We start from the raw sequence: 22,482 nt of genomic DNA on the forward strand, positions 1-22,482 counted from the left end.
ACACACAAACGATTTTTTGATAATATCAAATAAAAATTATTGAATATTTTCAATATATATCAATTTCAATATATATCAGCGAAAAACACCCGAACCCGACAATAATATTTTTATAAGACAAATTGTCTGATTTTTGATACCTTTTTTAATTTACGATCAAATAAATAAAAATTTACTAATTTTTTTAACGGGATACCTCACGATTTTGGCAATGAAAACCCGAATTATTGCGTTTTTTGTACAATATTTCTTAACACTTTTCATAATTTCCCCTTGAAGGCAAAATAGGGTACGCGCAATCGAAAATGTCACCACCTTTTTATTAAGAAAGCCAACGGTTGGCGCCTTTTTATGAAGCTCTTCCAATTAGAATACACACACACACAACCGATTTTAGCCAATATTAACATGAAAATATTGAATATCTTGTCATTTAACTATTAACGATTTGAATATGACCCAAATATATAAGCTTAATTTTGCTTTTCAACACTTTTCTTTATATTTTCATCGCTGATTCTTTATTTCTATCGATTTTATTATGGAAGCATCAGAATTCACAATAGCTCTAACGAACGCGACAAGAAAACTGAAAAATGGCAAATATGACAGAAAGAGGAAATTCATATATTCGTTGTTCCTCTTTAATTCACACTCTCTCACAGAGATTAATAATTAGGGCACACGCAATCGAAAATATCATTTTCTTTAAGACTGCAAACAAATGGCGCCTTTTTTGTAAGACTTGGCGAAACCACCATATTTACACACACACACACGACACATAGAAGCGACCAATTAACAACTTTCACAAATTATACAATATCTTGTAATTTAATGCACTAAATTTAAATGAAATATGTAATTAAGACCGACAACACTGTATTTGATTAATTTTCTGCAACATATTGACAAAATTTATTTTATTTAAGTAATTATTTGATTCGATTTGATAAGCACCAAAATTTACAACCGCTTTGAATGGACACGACGAAATAACTGCGTATAGCGAATACGGAAGCCTCTGTTAAAGGAAATAGCCATTGCTCTTTTGCTATTCTCATTAGATCATATTTCTCTTTGAGAGTTAGATAAATAGGGTACACGAAATCGATAATGTCAATTGGAAACGGATGGCGCCTTTTTGCAAAGTTCTTACACATGCACATACTTTATCGCGAAAATGAACGAAAATATTGTACGAAAGGAACTGACAAATGTTTTGTACAATGCACAATGTCAATAATCTTTCAATTTATTGTTTTTGTAGATCACTGTTTGTTTAGCACTCACTTCCTCTTTAAAGCCGTTTTCTCTTTAAGAGATGGCTAAATAGGGTGCACACATTCGAAAATGTGTTAATTTCTTATACGAATGCAACAATGCATTTGGCGCCTTTTTTTTTGCAAAGCTCTTCCAATAAGCATATGCATACACACACAAACGTTCATAGAGAAAGAAAATGTTAACAACACCATAAAAACCAACTAATAACTTGAAATGTAATAGTTTATATGCTCGAAACGATTAAATTGATACCGAAAATACACTAGTTATGTAATTATTTGACTATTTCGCGACATTTTAATTATTTTAAGCAATTTTGGATGGAGCCACGAGAATGCACGACCGCACAGATTGAACACGACACGAGAACTAACTGAAATGAAAGATTTGCTCAACTGTGGTGAGAAAGAGAGAAGGTTTTGTTGCAAATATGGGATCATGGCCCAATTATAAGGTCTTCCTCCGAGCGAATTAATCTAAAAACAGCTGTTATTTTACCAGATGAAATGTCAAAATTCATGCTTGGGGCGAAAATAAATATTTTCGCCTTGACAGAAGAATTTTGTGGCGAATATGTTTGTTGTCATTTTTGTATGTATAACACATGGTAGAAAAATACAGGTAGACGCATCGACGCAGCTGCTGGGACAATGAATCGTCAAACCGAATTTGAAATTAAAAATGTTAAACGAAAAATTGTTGATATTTGTAAAAATTGCATATCATAACAACCTCCAATTTGCGTTGGATTTAAAAAACGTATAAAAATCTAATTATTTTTCACAAAACATTTTAACAATTTTGACATATCAATGTTCCCAAGCATTGCAATAATTTTTTGAATAATTTTTCATTTTAAATTTTTAACTTAAAAATTGCTTTGACAGTTCTTTGCCACAGCAGCTATGCAATGCGACTACCTGAATTCTTCTACCATCGTTTTGAAGTTTGTTTTTGTTGCAGCGAATTCAAATTTAATTGACAGATCGTCTGGTAATCAGCTGAGCTGGAAGGGGGACCTTATACTTGGATCATGTATGGGATATTAAAGGAGAAATGGAAGATGACAAATGCTTAAAAGGGCCCAGAGATGGCAATTTTAATACTTCAAAAAGCAGATGAAGAAAACTGTTTAGGGTAGTATGACATTTTTAATCCTTATATTAAAAGTGAACATTTTAAAATAAATTAATACAATTTTAACAAACTTCTTTTCGATATTCGAATTGAGAAAACATTAATATAATTTTTTTAGAAAAAATATAATAAAGTATTTCTATTATTATTTATACCGAATCAAAAAAAAAAAAAAAAAAAAAAAAAAAAATAGTAAAACTTACTGGCGAAAGGGAAATATGGATTAATGGTGGAAACATTAAAAAATTTAAACAGACAAATTTGCTCGATTAAAAATATATGCATGGTTACCAAGTTTTGATTGGCTAATATCTTTAATTTTCAAAATTTCAACCAACATTAGATCTAGAGTAAAGACAGAATATGTAGGACTGATGAATCTGCTAACTCTCTCAAAAACGGTCAACATTTTCAAAAATCTTACTTTTCATAGAAGGACATGCCGGCATTTCCACGTAATTTGCTAAATTTTCAAAAAATATATATTTGGCAAAAAACGGAGGGAGATCGAATTTAATTGAAACTTCACACATATTAATATTTAATTTTGCTGCGAAAATGGACAATATAATAATCCTCTGAATAATTATTGCTGTATTCAAAGAGTAGGATTTAGTTTCATATGTTAGGACCAATTTTAATATAATTTTACATTTCAGATTGTTTTCAATATATAAAATCCTGTAGAAGATTTCTAATATAGGTCCACAATGGTTGATGTTTTAAGGTAGGTCCCACGATTCTCAGTTGAAAGACCCATTTTGACATAAGTCTAATTTAGTATTGCAGACTAATTTCTGATACTTAAATAGTCCAGCCATATTTACCAGCTAAAGTGTAGGTAATGGAATATGATAAAATTTTTCGAATGAAAGGAGATACCGTTTGTATGTGGGCTATACGAAGGTGTGGATCTGCATAATCAATTTTCTGTCATAGATTGTAGTGCCTATTACGAACTTGAAATATGAAATTTGAAACAACTTCGGTGAATAATGTCGCTAAAGTCATCAAAATACAGAATATCGAGAGATATCGTTGCATGCATTTTTTTACCGTAGGCTGTAGTATTCATTAAGATCTTCAAATACGAAATTTGAAACAATTTCAGTCTATAGTGTCTCTAAAATCATAAAAATACCGAATTATGGGAGGTACCAATTTATGGGGGCTATACGAAAATCTGGACCGACATGTCCTATTTACGAACTTAAACTGCCTACTGCCAAAGATTCGTTTGAAAGATAGCGAGTTTACAACATACACGCGGACAGACTAACGGGCATCGCTTAATCGACCTAGAATTTTACGCTGATCCAGAATCTATGTATATACTTTGTAGGGTTAATCATGAGTTTTTCCATTCTCTGGAGGGTATATCAAGCAAAAAAACAAACTTTTAATACCATTTAGAAGCAACTTGTAATTATTAAAAAAAATCCGTCGAAAAATACCTCTTAGATGAAAACCGTTATATGGGGGTTATACGAACACACGGACCTGCATAAGTAGTTTTTTTTATTGGCTGTAGTACCGATTCCGAACGTCGTTTACGAAATTTAAAACAATTCCGGTGAATAAAGTCGCTAATATCCGCTAAGTACCGAATAAAGGGAGTTACCGTTATATGTGGGCTATAGGCAGACAAACCTAGACAAATTTCTGTCATAAGATGTAGTACTCATTACGAACTTCAAATATGACATTTGAAACAACTTCGGTGAATAATGTCGCTAAAATCATTTAAATGCCGAATATCGGGATATATCGTTACATTTGGACTATATGAAAATGTGGGCCTGCATAATTTTGTCATAGGCTGAGGTACTCATTAAGATCTTCAAACAGAAAATTTGAAACAATTCCGCTAAATAATGTTGCTAAATTCATCAAAATACCGAATATTGGGATGCACCGTTATATGGGGGCTATACGAAAACGTGGACCAATATGTCCCATTTGTGAACTTAATTTGTCTACTGGCAAAATATGTGTGCAAAATTTTAGCCTTTTATCTCAATTGGTTCAAAAGATCACCACGGACAGACGGACACTGCTAAATCGATTTAACGCTGATCTGGAATATATATACTTTGTTTGGTCTGGCATTAGCATTTCGAAGAGTTACAAACGGACTGAAAAAGTTAATATGCCCTCCATAGAATGGTGGAGGTATAAAAGATATAAAAAACAACTGGGTCTCAAGTAAAATACATACATTTTAAAATGTAATTGCTGAATTAAAACGTCCGTCCCTGGTTCAAATTGCATCAAATGTCATCTCTCACCCATTAAATGTCATCAACGACTTCGCCAATTTCACATTCCAATTAGTTCTCTCGTCGTGTTCATTTCGTTCGGTTGCGAATTCCGGTGCTCCGTTGAAAATATGTAAAACAAGTGGTTTATGCATTAAAAATATATAAAAAGTGTTTTAAAACTAGATGTGATTGATGAATTAATGTTTAAATGCAACAAATAGTGCGGAAAAGTAATAAAAATTTGATAAAATAAAGAAATTAATTTGCTTTATGTGTAGCTGTTCGGGTTTCTTCGTCTTTAAATGAGTGTGTGTGAGTTTTGTAGAATAATGTTGCTCTCCTTGCCCACAGAATGCATTTGTAACATTTTCGATTGAGCGAACCCTATTTATCTATAAGAGAGAGTTGTGTGTAAAAGAGAAATGTGTTATTCGTTTGTCGGCGATATTCGCAGTAACATGCAACTGATATGAAAAGCTTTCCGTTTCCGGGTCGTTCCCCCACCACAATCAAATCTCTCGCATAACTTCTAATGACTTAGCAAAAATGGAAATACATTCAGTTATATCGTCATATTCCTTTAGTTAATTTTAACGTCCGTCTATGGTTCAAATTGCATCAAATGTCGTCTCTCTCCTATTAAAAGTCATTAGAAGCTTTGTAAAATTTGACACTCCAATCAGTCTTCTCGTCGTGTTCATTTCGTTCGGTCGCGAATTCCGGTGCTTTGTTAAAAATATGTGAAACAAGTGGTTTATACTTCAAAAATTTATAAAAAGTGCTCTAAAATTAAACCTGTGTAATGAATTAATGTTTCAACGCATCAAAAGTTGAGAAAAGGTTAATAAAATAATGAAATTAATTTGCTTTATGTGTAGCTGTTCGGTTTTCATCCTCAATAAATGAGTGTGTGCGAGTTTTTGTTGCTGTCCTTGCCAATAGAATGCATTTGTGACATTTTCGATTGTGTGAACCCTATTTATCTATTAGAGTATTAGAGAGAGGGAGTTGTGTGTAAAAGAGAAATGAGTTGTTCGTTTGTCGGCGATATTCGCAGTGACATGCAACTAAAAATATTAAGAGCTTTTCGTATCCTGGTCGTTCCTCAATCTTTCCAATCTGTCGTGCAATTATAATGACTTAGCAAAAATGGATATACACTCAGTTCTTTCGTCATATTCATTTAGGTAATGTAATGTGCACTGCTAAAATTGTAAAAAAAATATTAAAGAAATGAAAAAAAATGTCATAATAATTTGAAAATTGTAACATATAAATATTTTCTCTTAAAGATTGTGTGAAAAAAATTTAAATTGAATCGCTACTACTTTTTGTATCCATTTGAACATGTGTGTGTATGTGCTTAATCTTCAAGCTTAGCGAAAAAGGCGCCAATCGAGTGACTGAATAATCAAAACAAATAAGTACATTTTCCAACTCGTGTGCCATATTTATCTGTAAGAGCGAATCGTGTGCCTTAACATCAAACGTTTTCCGTGTCCGCTCAGTTTCTAGACAAGTGTTGTCTCTTTCGCACCAATCAAAGGCCTTGCTAATACCTAAATCAAAGAAATAATTTCGTCGTTTTAAATTGCGGTTCTGTTTAGGAAAACGGTTATGTCGTGATCTTGTCGTATGTGTTGTTATTTGTCTATGCTTCCCCATGAAATGGGGGGTGTATGTTTAGTGGAAAAAAATTATGTTTATCAAAAGAAAAAAAATAAATAAATAAATAAATAAAAAAAAAAAAAAAAAAAAAATAATAATAATATAATAATAATAATAATAATAATAATAATAATAATAATAATAATAATAATAATAATAATAATAATAATAATAATAATAATAATAATAATAATAATAATAATAATAATAATAATAATAATAATAATAATAATAATAATAATAATAATAATAATAATAATAATAATAATAATATAATAATAATAATAATAATATACTAATAATACTAATAATAATAATAATAATAATAATAATAATAATAATAATAATAATAATAATAATAATAATAATAATAATAATAATAATAATATAATAATAATAATAATAATAATAATAATAATAATAATAATAATAATAATAATAATAATAATAATAATAATAATAATAATAATAATAATAATAATAATAATAATAATAATAAATATCATAGTAGTTTTGAAAAGAAAATTCTGGTTGGAGCGAAAATTGTTCATTCCGGCGGTCAAATATATTTCCGGTTCCCTTGCAAATAAATGTTATGGTGGATTGTGTTGCTCTGGTAAAAGTGTGAAAGAAATAATAATACCAATAGAAATGAGTCAAAATCATTTGGAAAATAAAAAAAAATATATATATGAAAAAAATGTCTTTTGGGAAAAGTATGTCGTATTCAGAAAATTGTGAGCGTATTTTTTACAGCAATAACAGTTACAATTTTTATGGTAAGGTAAGTATTTATAAATATCTAAAAATTGCCTTATTCAAAACTTAAGAATATATTTATATTTTCCCAACTTTTAGATATTTGGTATTTCTTAACTTTTCTTGCAAAGAAATTTAAAATTGGTTCACTTTTCGAAAAAGTCCCCCTAAATAGTACAGTCTGATATTCGTTCCTTCGAGTGATTTAACCCATTTTACGATGGAAATGTATCTAATTTGACATTTAAGGAAACTCCTTCCAAACTATAAGTTTATTCACCTTCTTCGATTTTTATGATATTTATAAATTTTAAATATTGTTGTTGCAAAATTGTCAGGCTTAATCCCTTTATTGTTTTTTTTATAAAAACGACGTTTTTTATTAGTGGAGAACGATGGTAATATTTAGCAGGGGGTAGGACAGGGAATACCTAGATTTCGGAAAGAGCCACCAATCCTCAAAAGTTCCCAATTCAATTTTAAATATTGTAAATGTCAATTGTTAGCTATTAAGAAAAGGGAGAGATTTTTATCGCATAACAGTTCATCTTTATTTTCTTGAAAATATGCTCAAATCGTTTTTATTTCCTACACAGTAGATTTGAATTTATAAACTACGTGGATAATTTAGCTTGGAAAATGCGCTGAGAGACATCTGTTGGGAATAGAACATTTTATATTCCAATGTTTAAGGTTAGGGCAAAAGCTACAAATCACTTTTTATAGTTAGTGACGAATTGAATTGTAGCAAAGACATATACCATTGTAAGATGCTCGCCATCTAGTGGTGGTTTATATGTGTGGTTTAATTTCAAATATTAACCGCTAATTCGCATTACCAACTATTAATATTTTATTTAACCCATTAATTAGTAAACACTTATTTTTATAAAATCTGTAAAATATATGAATTGTAGTTTTTGTTATATAAAACTAATTCCAAGAAAAATTTATATTTCAGTGCATGAAAATTTAATTAATTGCATTCCTGCAGAAAAAATTAATTGGATTATAGAATTTTAAAGGCTTCCATACGAAATTCCCCTTTTTTGTGGAAAAATTATGCACATGGGGTTTTCTTTGGATCAGTCAAGGGGGGGGGGGGGGGGGGGGAAGAGTGCTGGTATAAAAAACGTGGACCTGCACATATAATTTTTTTTGTCATAGGCTGTAGTATCCATTACGAACTTCAAATACCAAATTTGAAATAATTCCGGTGAATAATAATGCTAAAATCATCAAAAAAAAAATATCGGGAGGTGCCGTTATATGGGGCTATACGAAGGCGTTTCAATACCAGAAGTCCTGCAGACATGTTCATTTGAGTAAAATTTTATCAACCTACTTCATTTCGTTCGAAAGCTAGAGTGATTTCCACGACGGATAGACGGATGGACATCGCTACTTTGTGGGGTCTAAAATGTATATTTCGAGGTGTTACAAACGGAATGACAAACTTTATATACCCTCCATACTATGGTGGAGGGTATAAAAAGGGAATATGTAGTTCCTAATGGGTTCTAGCTCCAGTCGCGGAACTGTATTTATAGGTCCAGAGAGGGAGTTGTGTGTAAAAGAGAAATGAGTTGTTCGTTTGTCGGCGATATTCGCAGTGACATGTAACTAAAAATATTAAGAGCTTTTCGTATCCTGGTCGTTCCTCAATCTTTCCAATCTGTCGTGCAATTATAATGACTTAGCAAAAATGGATATACACTCAGTTCTTTCGTCATATTCATTTAGGTAATGTAATGTGCACTGCTAAAATTGTAAAAAAAATATTAAAGAAATGAAAAAAAATGTCATAATAATTTGAAAATTGTAACATATAAATATTTTCTCTTAAAGATTGTGTGAAAAAAATTTAAATTGAATCGCTACTACTTTTTGTATCCATTTGAACATGTGTGTGTATGTGCTTAATCTTCAAGCTTAGCGAAAAAGGCGCCAATCGAGTGACTGAATAATCAAAACAAATAAGTACATTTTCCAACTCGTGTGCCCTATTTATCTGTAAGAGCGAATCGTGTGCCTTAACATCAATCGTTTTCCGTGTCCGCTCAGTTTCTAGACAAGTGTTGTCTCTTTCGCACCAATCAAAGGCCTTGCTAATACCTAAATCAAAGAAATAATTTCGTCGTTTTAAATTGCGGTTCTGTTTAGGAAAACGGTTATGTCGTGATCTTGTCGTATGTGTTGTTATTTGTCTATGCTTCCCCATGAAATCGGGGGTGTATGTTTAGTGGAAAAAAATTATGTTTTATCAAAAGAAAAAAAAAATAAATAAATAAATAAATAAAAAAAAAAAAAATAATAATAATAATAATAATAATAATAATAGTAATAATAGTAATAATAATAATAATAATAATAATAATAATAATAATAATAATAATAATAATAATAATAATAATAATAATAATAATAATAATAATAATAATAATAATAATATAATATCATAGTAGTTTTGAAAAGAAAATTCTGGTTGGAGCGAAAATTGTTCATTCCGGCGGTCAAATATATTTCCGGTTCCCTTGCAAATAAATGTTATGGTGGATTGTGTTGCTCTGGTAAAAGTGTGAAAGAAATAATAATACCAATAGAAATGAGTCAAAATCATTTGGAAAATAAAAAAAATATATATATGAAAAAAATGTCTTTTGGGAAAAGTATGTCGTATTCAGAAAATTGTGAGCGTATTTTTACAGCAATAACAGTTACAATTTTTATGGTAAGGTAAGTATTTATAAATATCTAAAAATTGCCTTATTCAAAACTTAAGAATATATTTATATTTTCCCAACTTTTAGATATTTGGTATTTCTTAACTTTTCTTGCAAAGAAATTTAAAATTGGTTCACTTTTCGAAAAGTCCCCCTAAATAGTACAGTCTGATATTCGTTCCTTCGAGTGATTTAACCCATTTTACGATGGAAATGTATCTAATTTGACATTTAAGGAAACTCCTTCCAAACTATAAGTTTATTCACCTTCTTCGATTTTTATGATATTTATAATTTAAATATTGTTGTTGCAAAATTGTCAGGCTTAATCCCTTTATTGTTTTTTTTATAAAAACGACGTTTTTATTAGTGGAGAACGATGGTAATATTTAGCAGGGGGTAGGACAGGGAATACCTAGATTTCGGAAAGAGCCACCAATCCTCAAAAGTTCCCAATTCAATTTTAAATATTGTAAATGTCAATTGTTAGCTATTAAGAAAAGGGAGAGATTTTTATCGCATAACAGTTCATCTTATTTTCTTGAAAATATGCTCAAATCGTTTTTATTTCCTACACAGTAGATTTGAATTTATAAACTACGTGGATAATTTAGCTTGGAAAATGCGCTGAGAGACATCTGTTGGGAATAGAACATTTTATATTCCAATGTTTAAGGTTAGGGCAAAAGCTACAAATCACTTTTTATAGTTAGTGACGAATTGAATTGTAGCAAAGACATATACCATTGTAAGATGCTCGCCATCTAGTGGTGGTTTATATGAGTGGTTTAATTTCAAATATTAACCGCTAATTCGCATTACCAACTATTAATATTTATTTAACCCATTAATTAGTAAACACTTATTTTTATAAATCTGTAAAATATATGAATTGTAGTTTTTGTTATATAAAACTAATTCCAAGAAAGATTTATATTTCAGTGCATGAAAATTTTAATTAATTGCATTCCTGCAGAAAAAAATTAATTGGATTATAGAATTTTAAAGGCTTCCATACGAAATTCCCCTTTTTTGTGGAAAAATTATGCACATGGGGTTTTCTTAGATCAGTCAAGGGGGGGGGGGGGGGGGGGGGGGGGGGGGGGGGAAGAGTGCTGGTATAAAAAACGTGGACCTGCACATATAATTTTTTTGTCATAGGCTGTAGTATCCATTACGAACTTCAAATACCAAATTTGAAATAATTCCGGTGAATAATAATGCTAAAATCATCAAAAAAAAAAAATATCGGGAGGTGCCGTTATATGGGGGCTATACGAAGGCGTTTTCAATACCAGAAGTCCTGCAGACATGTTCATTTGAGTAAAATTTTATCAACCTACTTCATTTCGTTCGAAAGCTAGAGTGATTTCCACGACGGATAGACGGATGGACATCGCTACTTTGTGGGGTCTAAAATGTATATTTCGAGGTGTTACAAACGGAATGACAAACTTTATATACCCTCCATACTATGGTGGAGGGTATAAAAAAGGGAATATGTAGTTCCTAATGGGTTCTAGCTCCAGTCGCGGAACTGTATTTATAGGTCCACGTCTTCGATATTCGCTGTTTTGATGATTTTTGCTTTTTTTGATTTTTGCCACATTCTACACCGAATTGTCTAAAAGCAATAAACATTTAAGTCCACCTTTTCCTAAAGCGAACATATACCGATACCCACCGATATTCGGTATTTTAATAATCCTAGTCATATTTACACACGATATAGTTTCAAATTTGTATTTAAGAAGATTTGGTGGATGACAATCCTTGAAGTATAAAACGGTCTGTCTTCCGTTTTAGTATGGCCCCCCATATAACGGCCCACTCACTTTATGGTTTTTTTGGAAAGTTTAAGTTTAGTTTAAAGCGGAACACATTCGAATTCAGATCCTTTTATATAAAAATGTTTTCTTACCTGCCCTGCACTATTGCAGGCTATTAAAAGTTCGGCCCGGTTGAACTTAATATTTTTAGTTATTTCAAATTTTGTATTTAGAGTTTGTAATGGGTTCTACCTCCTGTAGCATGCTACCGTCCATATTGGGTTTTGATTTTTTTTTAAATAACTTAACGCTCGAACTTAACTGTTTTAGTAAAAAAATTCACATAATTTGATCGGACGATATTTTTTAAAGAAACTCCTCGTTAACGTGGAGTCAAACTAAATTTCAAGAGCATATACATATATCCTTTTAATTGAGACACAATATACTCGTAATTTTCAATCCTTTTCTCTCATTTTAACATTATTTGTCTTCTTTACCTCGTTATGTGTGTGTCCTTTCTTATCGGTCTTATGGAATTTTATCATCACCATTAGATCGGTATTCAGTTTTGTTTTTCGAAAACAAAACATTGTGGCGCATCTTCAAAAGGACATCAGAGCCTTGCAAAAACAAAGCAACCATTAACCGTTGAGAGTGAGAGAGAGCAGAAAGGATAACAAATAAGTGAAATCTATACTTTAACTATATTGTAGTTGAAGATTTTTTTGCTATTCACCAAGCTTATCATTGATCTATGAAGAAGAGTAGCTTCGCAAGACAAAACAAAAAAATCAAAAGGACTGAAAATGCCGACTTGATTGGTGATTGTCCTTTTTAAAGGGCACTGTGCGGCATGTGAACACAAATGCAAAGGATCTGGCTGCCCTGTTATCATCGATAACACACAGTGGCAGGCGTTAATGTGCCTTAATGAAGTGTTGCTCCTGAGGTCTTGGCTTAGGCATTGTGTGTGTTCCTGTCTCTCTCAAAGGAGAGAGAGACATGATTGCATTTAATGTCTGTTACTAACTAAGTACTTAGTTGGTACTAATGGTACTTCTTAGTTTAGGTAGTTCGGTTGCCTTTGGAGATTAATCACTGCAGATTAGAGTGACAAGCAACTAGCTTGCTGACATGATGGGAGTATTGAAAGTGATGTTTCAATTTATTTCTCTCTTTTTGGTGTGTTTGCCGTAAATGTGTATTCCTCCTGGGAAATTGATGTGGGTGGTCGTTTTTTTGTTTTTTGAAAATAAATCTGTATTTTTTCATATTTTTTTTTTGGAGAAACATAGTAAAAAATGACCTAATCTTATCAATACAGAGGACATAATAAATATCATTAGCAGCCAATAACAAGGGTGGTCTTCTTTCGAATAGATAGTAAGCCGTCGTTTTACCGCAATTCCCACAGGACATAAAATATTTAAAGAATGAAATAATTGTTTCATCTTCAACATTTATTGGTCATTCCCATAATATTCTCTCCAGATTATCAGGGAACATAATTTCTTGAAATAATATAAACCAGTAAAGAAAGTCTTAAAGTCGAGCGGGGCCGACTTTATGATACACTACGCCACTTTGCTAATTTAGTAGAGCTCCACATACCAATTAAAAGTTTATATTGGAGAATTCAATCATACACGCCATGATTATGATTATAATTTAAAGTTCAAAGGACTAAATATGCCGATGCACTTGTATCTTTTAAATTCGGACTTGTATTGATCATTTGGTGCACAATTAATTTGAAATCGGATAAAGATATATATGGGAGCTACATCCAAATCGCAACCGATCTCGATAAAATTTGGCAGAGATACTTCTGAGCTGTATTTGATATATTTACCTGAATATCGTTGTTACGGAGTGCATATTACGGCTGTGGGTAACAAAGCGGATGAACAGTATATATATGGAGCTATAGCTATATCTGAACCGATCTTCACCAAATTTGACACACTAGCTTCTAGACTCAATAAGTAAGTAAGTACCAAATTCCATCCCATTTCGACAAATATTAGACGTTTGGTGCACAATAAAAGGTAAATCGGACGAAGTTATATATGGGAGCTATATTCAAATCTGAACCGATCCCGGTAAAATTTAGCAAATGTATTTCTGGGCTGTATTTGGTATATTTCCCCAAATATTTTTGTTACAGAGTGCATATTACGGCTGCGGAGGACAAAAATAACAAATCGGATAAAAAATATATATGGGAGCTATAGCTATATCTGAACCGATTTCGATCAAATTAGCATACTTATTTTCAGGCCTAATTTGGTTGTATGTGCAAAATTCCATACTATTCGGGCTGATATTACACGTTTGGCGCACAATAAAAAGCAAATCGGACGAGGATATATATGGGAGCTATATCTAAATTTTGACCAATTATCTCCAATTTCAATAGGGTTCGTCCTTGGGCCAAACAAATGATTTGTGCCAATTTTCATCTGGATAGGGCAATAAATGCGAACTGTACTTTGTTTACAAAAATACATGGACAGACGAACGGACGGACATGCATAAATCGACTCAGAATGTGATTCTATGTAGATCATCAAAAGGAACTGTGGGTCTATCTCGTTCCCTTTTGCCTGTTACAAACAAATACGCAAAGACATAATACCCTGACCACCTTGTGGTGTAGGGTATAAAAATGGAGTAAAATAGGACAAAATAATGAAGGGTTGTCCAATTTTCCTCAAGCTCTTCAAATACGGGGTGCGATAAAAAAAATCTGCAACAAAGTCAAACGCCATGATTTTTACATTTTTTTAAATTTAATAGAATGAAAGCAAACAAAGTCGGAAATAGCATCAATTTTTAGAATAAGTTTAGATTTGTTCGAATTGGTCAACCTTGGCACGTATTATGGCCTTCAAACGGCCAATGAAACCGTCACACGCTGCCCGAATGTTGCTCTGCGGTATTTTCGTCCATTCCCGGCGAAGCGCTTGCTTGAGAAGATCGACACTTTGGTATTTTTAGTACCAACCTTGCTTTCCAAAATACTCCACACTCAATAGTCCAACGGATTGGTATCCGGACATTTTGGTGGCCATTGTGCGATGGAAATGAAGCGAGGAACCTCATTTTGTAACTATTCTTTGGTAGCGCGTGCTGAGTGCGATAGTGCTGAGTCCTGTTAGAATGTCCAAGGTCTGCGGCCAAAATGTTTGCGTGCCCAAGGCTTTAAAACACCCTGCAGAATATTTTCGCGATAATATTCGGCATTTATTCTGATGCCACGATCGATTAATACGAGCAGAGAGCGACCATCGGATGTTATGGCAGCCAATCTTGCTTTCCAAAATACTCCAGACACAATAGACCAACAGATTGGTATCCGGAGACTTTGGTGGCCATTGTGCGTTGGAAATGAAGCAAGGAACCTCATTTTGTAACCATTCTTGGGTGGTAGTGGTGGCGTGCTGAGTGAGATGGTGCTGAGTCCTGTTGGAATGTTCAAGGTCTGCGGCCAAAATGTTTGCTTGTCCAGGGCTTTAAAATACCCTCCAGAATATTTTCGCGATAATATTCGGCATTTATTATGATGCCACTATCTATTAATACGAGCGGAGAGCGACCATCGGCTGTTATGGCGGCCCACACCATCACTATGACCCATGCTTGAGTTCTGGTGGTCAACCGCAGATTCAGCTGACCTCTTTGGCAAGTAAAAATCCGATCATTTTGTTTGTTTAAAAACTGCTGGATAACGAATTTTTTCTCATCGGAGAAAACCAAATTCGACAGTTCACCATTTTCGGCCAAGCGAAACAACTCTTAGCTCTTTTGAGTCTATTTTCTTTCTGTTGCGGTGTAAGTTCTTGCACTTTTTGGAATTTCAATGGCTTTACCCCGAGCTAATTTTTCAATATTTGCCGAATGGAATATTGCGATATGTTCAGCACACGAGCCATTTTTCGGCCACTGCGACGTGGGTTTAGATCAAGTCGCTTCTTTACTTTTCGAACCATATCTGCTGATGTTGCTGTTTTCTTTCGTCCACTTCCTTGACGTCGGGGGCTACGCTACCAGTATCACGGTAACGAACGATGGTACGAGACACAAAAGATTTATGCACATTTAAATGCTGGAGTGCTCTAACGATAACCACTTGTGGTTTTCCAGCCGAATATAAAGAAATCACACTATCACGCTTGAATTCCATCACGAATAACTTTTTTTCTGGAAAATTCTCACCAAAATGCTTTTGTCCGCTTGTAAACAATATAATGAGCTGTCACTGGAATAATTTTAACAACTGTCAGACGAGTGTCTTAGAAATGACAGCAGTCTGAAGTTCGTTGCAGTTTTTTCCATCTCACCCTGTATTACATATAAATAAGAGCTCCTTAATGTTTAAGCATTTTCCTGCGATTTGATGTGGAAACGTTTCACAAGTCTACTTTTACAATTATGTTTCTATTCTTTCTTACATTTTGTCCTTAAAATAATTCTCTTTTCAAAATTCTTGAGCAGCACCAACCAAACTTGCATGTCAAGATGATCCTTGACCATTTGTTGGACTAATGACATGGAAGAAACTAAATAAATAATACACTAATTTCTCAACTTAATAAATTGTTAGTTTGTCCGATTTGAAAATAAACAAATTACCGGAAACTCTTCCCTGCCACCCACATCCCCCTTGGTGTTGGTGTATGTTTAGCCGCGAGGAGGGGGATGAATAAACCGCAGCGCAGAGTCACACTATAATTATTTAACAAAACCACGAAACAATGTGCGCGGAGAAGGGGTGGTGATTGGAGAGCGTGTAGTGGGTGGTAGATTGGTGTGCGTCGCAGTTTAGAATTTTAATTTTATTCTTCGTTTTAAATTTTCCGCTCGGTCAATAGACTAACGCTGAGGTGGGCAACATTGTGTACGGGGAAATAATATCAGGAGATTTAAGGTTGAAGGAAAACATATTTTACAACATTTACACTAATAGTCAATTAAAATTTGTTTTAAAATGTCTATGTCACCTAGTATTCTTCAATGATTTCTTTTAATATATGTCGAAAGTCTTCTTTTTAAAAAATGCCATTATTCAACCTTTTCAAAAATATTCGGAAGAATTAATTTCTAAAATCATAGCATACAGAAATCACTTCTAAAAATATTGTAAAAGTCATTCTGAATGACTGAAAAAAATACGATGAATGCCTCCTAAAAATTGTCTGTAAAATCCACTTTGAGGATCCTTAGAATTCTAAAAGGGCGCGCTATCATATCTTTAAAACTATTCTGAAAAGATTACGTGATATCCGCATGAAATTTTTCTGTAAAATAAACACTTAGCAACCTTCGATTAATGAAAAAACATAAACCTTAAACTAATTTGAAAAATACTCACAGAGGTCCTATAAATTCCACTCTGAGATACCTTAACATATTTCTCCAAACTTCTCGAGCGAAAATATAATATAATGAAACATATTTACGAGCGGACCTCCATACAAAAATATTTTGAATAATCCACGCTTAAATCCAATCCAAAAGCGTTCTGAATGTATATTCGGAAAAGTCCATTTTGGGAGACTCTAAAATATTGTTCGATATCCACGATTTAGGCCTGCTAAAATATTCAAAATATACTCTGAGATCCAATAAAAATCCAGAAATATTGCGAAAGTCCATGCCGAGGGGTCTCAAAAATATTCTGGAATATACACACAGAAGACCTGTCATTACTTTGAAATCTCGTCACTGAAACACATTAAACAACTATTTTGGAAATCTAAAAACATTCAAGAAAGTCCACTTCGATAGGTCTCAAAAATATTAAAAAATGTACAACCAGAGAAGCCCTAATAATATTCTCCTTAAAAAATATTTCGAAAATTCTCCACTGAGATCCCTCAAAAATATTCTGTAAATCCTGAAAAAATATCACTGAGAATTTTACTAATTTCAAAAACTGAAAGATTTTTAAAATATTTTAAAAATCGAAAGGGCTTGCAGATAATCCAAAAATATTCTGGAGATTTCTCGAGAGAATCTTTAAAAATATGTGTCGATAAGTACTTCTTCAAATAAAAAAAAAACAAAGTTTTTTAAAAAAATCCACGCTTAACGCTCTTGAAAAATCTGAGAGAGATAAGACCATTTTAAAATAAAAATTCTACAAAAATATTCTGAACATTCATTTTGCTTCAAAATATTAAAAAAGATAATTCTGAAACTTATTCAATAAGAGACTCTGCAACCATATTCTAAAATAATTTCTCTAGCAAACCTCTTTAAAAATATTCAGCAAAGTAATTATATTCTGAAAAGTCAATATTGAAAACTGCTTGGAAACATTCCGAAAAATCACTTTGTAAGACTTCCAGAAAAATTCCAAATGACCCATACTCAAAAGACTCCGAAAAATTAATACTGAGACAACTTAAATGTTATTTAAAAAATCAAGACATTTTCTGAATAGACCACGCCGGGAAAAATTGAAAAATATTGCGGAAACGTCTTGAAACTTCTTTTTGCTGAGACCCTCAAAAATATTGTGAACCTTTAAAATATTCTGACAATCCTCACTGAGACATATACCTCCACATTGAAAGACCTTCAATAATAAATAGAAAAATTTACTGTGGGAGTTTTCAGATTTTGTGGAAGGCATGAAGTGAGTGCGATTCGCATTCACATGCTTCACACTTGATTTTTATCTGCTTGCTTTTCGCCAAACTCTTCATATCAAAAAGCTGAAAAATCCAAGGAAAATCCTGGATGAAATCATGTAATTGATAGCTATCGGCAAATATTGTAAAGCTGTCAGTTCGTTTGAAATACATTGCTATCTGTAATGGATAGCAATATGAATTTAAGCCAATTGGGGAATACTCCAGACTTAAACAATACAAAAACCAGATCTTCAAAAGTATACCAGAAAAACCATAAATTAAAAAATGTGTATTTTTAAAAATCCACACAGAATGCCCTCAAAAATATATCAGTCTGATAATTTTGAAAAAAAAAAAAATTCTTAAAAACATGCACGATTGTAGCTCATACAAAAATTCGTCAAAATTTATAATTAAGTTAATTATAATTCTTAAAACATCCACGATTATATCTCTAAAAATATTCTAAAAAACCCACGGTCCTCAAAGCTGTGGTATCCCCTGAAACTCCATCTTAAGTCAATCCTAAATATTGCTCTGAGAAACCCCCTAAAATTTTTTTTAAAAAAATATATAACTATAACTATTAACAATCCTTAAAAAACATACACCATTTGAATTCTGGTATCCACATTTATAGTTCTAATAAATATTCTTAAAACGTCCACAATTATCGTCGGTTCGGGACACTAGTTTGTGAATTATATCCGCAACTATAGCATTGAAAAAAATCCAGGGATACAGCTCTTTAGAGTGGTTTCTTCCAAAATATATATTCCACTCCAAAACGCAAAATATTGCAATATTGATTTTCCAAAGGCAATATATCCTATCAATATTTACTATTTTGTTAAATGTTTGTTATTCATTGTCCTGGCATTGTAGTACAGCTTTATCTTCACCATTTCCCCTTCAAACTTTAACTTCATCTTTCCTTCTCCGACCCCCCTCAAGCCGCTTCAAATGCAAGCATTTAATCAATAAAATATTAGCTGTTAGCAATACAATTACCACAATTTTAACGCTTTTACTTTGTTATTGTTTTCCAAACACACACACACATATATATACAATTCACAACACAAGTACTTGAACCACCAACAACCGAAATCCCAAGAGATTGTAATGCCTTACCCAAACGTATTGTTGAGAGAATTGCTAAAAGGAAAAGCCATGGCAATGCGTTGTCGTCTGCGAAAGCAGGAAATCCAACTCCAAAGGATTATTCCGTGCTTTTATTTATTTACAAGCATCGAAAGTGAGCTAATGATCTAAATTGGCATTTCATTTCAATTCCCCTGGAAATATTTCAATGTCCGCCGCACGCCTGTTACGTTTTTCAATAAACATCAGAACAGGATGTTGAATTCCTCTTTTTGAGGGGGGAAGCAAGCACGAGCACTAGGATGTTAGATATATCAAAATATTTGTTGAAATGTTGGATATTCATGAGCATTTGGAGAGAATTTATTTATTATCTCTGATGAAACAGGAGAGTTGTGGTCTTGGTATGGTATTTTGAAGGTCTAACTGGTCTATAATCGTTGATATTTTTCAACATATTTTTACACTGACTAAAATTATGAATCAAAGAAGATTAGAATAATTTTTGAGAATAATCCATCTATAAACGTGTATTTTTGAAACATTTTTTGTAGAACTATCACAGCTATAGGAATTCCATTTTCGAGAATAATCTAAGCGTGGGTTTTCAGGATTTTTTTTGAGAAATATCAAATTATTAAACTTAAATTTCCATAATTTTGTTAAGGAGAGAAGAGCTACAATCTTCAGTTTATAGGAATATTTCAAAACTATAAACGTTGATTTTTTTAATATTTATCCAGAGGCAAGAAGAGGATCAAATGTATTTTTTTAAATTAATTTTTTAATATATTTTTTTCAAGGACCAGTAGATCTTGGTTTTAAAAGGCATATTCTTCAAAGACCAGAGCCACAAGTGTGGATTTTTTTAAAGATTTTTAAGAACATTTTTGGATCGGCAGAGCCAGAAGTTTTTTTTGAGAATATTTTTTCAAAGACCTGTAGCCCCAGAGTCGTGGATTTTTATGAATATTTTCTTAAAGATTTTTAAGAATAAGATTTTAATGATCCATATCCAGAAGCGTTCTTTTTAAGTATATTTTTACATGAAGCGTCGATTTTAAGAATTTTCTTTTGATGTATTTTTAAGAAAATTTTTGTTTCAAGAACCAGCGGAGCCAGAGGCTTGAAGAGCCTCAAATGTAATTGTTTAAGATTTATTTTTTACTGATTGGATTTTTTTTAATATTTTTGCGAGGACCATTTTTAAGGAGCATTTTCCGAAGACCAGAGGCATAAGAGTGGATTTTTTAAAGGATTTTGTTAGACCATTTTTTAAGGATCAGCAGAGCCAAAAGCTTTTTTAAGATTTTTTTTTTCAAAGACCAGCAGAGTCAGAATCTGGGATTTTTATGAATATTTTCTCAAGAATTTTTAATAATAATTTTTTCAAGGACAACCTGATTCTGATGCGTGTTTTAAGTATGTTTTTACAAGAGGCTTCGATTATAACAATTTAATTTTGAAGGTTTTTAAAAATATTCTTTTCAAGGATCAGCGGAGCGAGAGACTTGGATTTTTAAGAATATTTCTTCAAGGACGAACATTGAAGAAAATTTTCCAGAGGCGTGGATTTTTAAAATTTTTTTTAAGATTTTTAAGAATATTTGTTTAGGGACGACGTGAATTTTTAAGAAATTTTATTTAAGGATGAATTTAGAAAAATATTTTCCAGAGGCGTGGATTTTAAAGAAAAAAAAAAAAATTCAAGCGTTTTTAAGAATATTTGTTCAAGGACGACGTGAATTTTTAAGAAATTTTATTCAAGGATGAATTTAGAAGAATATTTTTCAGAGGAGTGGAATTTTGAGAAAATTTATTAAGGATGAATTTTAAAAAATATTTATTCAAGGATGAATTTTGAAGAATATTTTCCAGAGGGGTGGATTTTTAAGAATAGTTTTTCAAGAATTTTTAAGAATATTTGTTCAAGGACGACGTGAATTTTTGAGAAATTTTGTTCAAGGTTGAATTTTGAAGAATATTTTTCAGAGTGGATTTTTAAGAAAATTTAATTTTGAGTAATATTTATTCAAGGATGAATTTTGAAGAATATTTTCAAGAGGCGTGGATTTTTAAGAAATTTTTTCAAGGGTTTTTAAGAATATTTGTTCATGGACGACGTGAATTTTTAAGAAATTTTATTCAAGGTTGAATTTTGAATAATATTTTTAGAGGAGTGGATTTTTAAGAAAATTTAATTTTGAGTAATATTTATTCAAGGATGAATTTTAAAGAATATTTTCCAGAGGCGTGGATTTTTAAGAAAAAAATTTTAAGGGTTTTTAGAATATTTGTTCAAGGACGACGTGAATTTTTAAGAAATTGTATTCAAGGATGAATTTTGAATAATATTTGTTTAAGGACGATGTGGATTTTTATACCCTCCACCATTCTATGGACGGTATATAAGCCTTGTCATTCCGCTTGTAACTCCTCGAAATATTCATAATAGACCCTACAACATGTATATTTTCTGGATCAGTGTAAAATTCTAAGACGATCTAGCGATGGCCGTCCGTTTGTCTGTTTTAATCACCCTATCTTTTGAACAAATTTAGATAGAAGGTTAAAATTTTGTATACATGAATAGTTTACTAGAAGGCAGGTTAAATTCGTAAATGTGTCATGCCCATCCACGTTTTCGTATAGCCCCCATATAACGGTACCTCCCGATATTCGGTATTTTCATGATTTTAGCGACATTAATTACCGGGATTTTTCAAATTTCATATTTAAGGTTCGTAAAGAGTACTACAGCCTATGACTGTAAATATTTGTATGCAGGTCCAGGTCTTCATATAGGCCCTATAAAACGGTAGCTCCCAATATTCGGTATTTTGATGATTTCAGCAACGCTTTTCATCAAAATCGTTTCGAATTTGGTATTTGAAGTTCGAAATGGATACTACATCCTAAGACAGAAAATTTTCTGTTCAGGTCCACGTCTTCGAATAGCCCCCATATTACGGCCTGAGACAGAAAATTGTCTATACAGGTCCAGGTCTTCGTATAGCTCCGATATAACGGCACCTCCCTATATACAGTATTTTGATGATTTTAGCTACATTATTCACCGTTTATTCGCAGTTTCGAATTTGAATATGGCTTATGACAAACAATGCCTTTG

Source organism: Musca domestica, unplaced genomic scaffold (assembly GCF_030504385.1).
Source record: "Musca domestica strain aabys unplaced genomic scaffold, Musca_domestica.polishedcontigs.V.1.1 250, whole genome shotgun sequence".
NCBI classification, from domain to species: domain Eukaryota; kingdom Metazoa; phylum Arthropoda; class Insecta; order Diptera; family Muscidae; genus Musca; species Musca domestica.